Here is a 2,336-nt window from a genome sequence, read left to right as displayed (position 1 = left end):
ACACAATAAGCAAAACAAATGAGGCGTAACCTCAAGTTAGGGATGTTGGCCACTGAAAAAATATCGATATATCGTTTTCGATATTTTAAAAAAAGATATCAATATTTTTAGGAGATAATAAACAACAAATACAAGTGGAAAACAATAAACAGTGAAATATTAGCCTCAAATATATATATATATATATATATATATATATATATATATATATATATATATATATATATATATATATATATATATATATATATATATATATATGTGTGTGTGTGTGTGTTTTCTAAATACTGATGAACTAATTTTAAAGGTTTATTAAAAATTATATTCAATTTATTTTGAAGAAATATCGGCCAAAAATACCGATATTTTTTCAGCGTCCCTACCTCAAGTATTATCAACATTGTTATTTCTATCGATATTACGTTAATTATATTTATTCAAACTATACTGGCTGGTTCCCGCCTTATAAAATGTAATCACATTTTTCTGAAACGTAGAATTGTCATAAAGTAGTTTTTCAAAAATAGTCATCTAGCCTATTATTTTATGTAAGTGATCATGTATTGTAATATTATACACATATTGTTATCAATCATTAAGCAACACAATAATATTGAAGTGACAATTTTTTTTATAATAAGTAATTACTAAATAAATAACATTACGTAAATTACTTAAATTAAATCAGTTTTTGAAGAAACGTTTAAGTATTCCGGGGAATTGGTACAATATAATGGGATGGGGAAAAGCATTTTCGTTTTTTTCATATACACATTCATTTGAAGCCATAATCGTATATATATGTGCCGTTTTAATGCATGAATTTTTGTCGGTTCTCTAGTAATAATTCCATAATTTCGTCTCTTTTGGAAAATTGACAAATAGAAAATCGGTTCATTATATTTCTCACTATTAATTCATAGGGATACCATGTAGCAATTTAGGTCTATTTTGGTATCCAATCTTATGTAAATGTTTATGTTTAGTGCCGTATCCGCAATATTCTGCTTCTTAATAACTACTTTTCTGCTGTTGATATTTTTGAGATAAAAAGCGTTTCGAAACAACTGTATCATCTGGCATGTGAACATAGATTTTTTCTTTTTATCATAATTTTTTAAACATTATTATCTTATCTTATCTTTTTCATTCGTTTTCTCGGCATTATCATCCAGAATCTGATATTTATCCACTTAGTAATAAAAAATTCTATCGATTTCCATAAAATAAATATTAATTCAAACATAATAATTTAGAATAAATAAAACAAATGTATGTCACCTGTAATTCTAAATATTTGAGGTAATAATTAACGATGATGTACATAAGCAATTTTGATAGTTTTAACTTGTATCTGTTAGAAGAAATATTTTTCCAGCTATTATCAGTATTTATAGAGGGTAAAGTGTTCTTTTGTCGACACCACCGATATCTTAAAAAGTTACTACAGATAGCGAAAATTATGATGATCATTCTGGGTCAGGCTATAGTGTAAAATAGTACCTGTCCTGGTGGTAATATTTTTTAGGTCATACTTTCAGATTTATACTTATGAACAGTCTACAGCTACACATTTCTTACCTAATTACTGGAATAATCTTAAAAGAGCTCTCAGGAAAGTGCATCAAATTAATAACATTCATATTGAATGCCACGCTAAGACTTAATTACTTTCATAGCACTTGAAAAGTGTCTCAAATCATTATGACTTTTAAACATCAGAAGACGTCTCCTCTTATCATCCTATAAGCCTGTTGCCTGTGATCTCTAAAGTTTTCGAAAAACTATACATTAAAAATATTATTCCAGACCATCAATTTGGCTTCCGTAATAAACACGGAATAACAGAAGAAATACATAATTAGTCAATCAAATTAACAAAAGCTTAAACTATAAAAATATACTCCTGCATTTCTCGATATTTCTCAGGCCTTCGACAAGGTTTAACACACTGGACTGCATGTTAAATTCAAAAAGCTTTTGCCTTATACGCACTTTCAACTGCTGAAACTATACCTCACAGACAGACATTTTATTGTCAAGCAGGGTGACGAATACAGAGACCTACACCCAATATATTCGGGTGTTCAGCAAGGCAGTGTTGCAACATATGCTGAGGATCCAATATCAGCCAGAAGAAACCTCCAACTTCATTTTAACAAAGTCGAATTGTTGTTGAAATGGTGGCGTATCAAAGCAAATGAGACCAAATCTACCCATATAACATATCCCGTTAAAATCCAACAATGCGAAGTATTCTGAAAGACTATTAGTCTATCCCAATGCACTCGCTAAACAGTTAAATGTGCGCGATGACAGTGAAGTGCGTAGGCTCA

Source organism: Rhynchophorus ferrugineus, unplaced genomic scaffold (assembly GCF_030347505.1).
Source record: "Rhynchophorus ferrugineus isolate W39M unplaced genomic scaffold, kcgeb_rfMv2 rfM8, whole genome shotgun sequence".
NCBI classification, from domain to species: Eukaryota; Metazoa; Arthropoda; class Insecta; order Coleoptera; family Curculionidae; genus Rhynchophorus; species Rhynchophorus ferrugineus.
The sequence above is the reverse complement of the archived record's forward strand: the minus strand, read 5'-3'. Positions refer to the sequence as shown.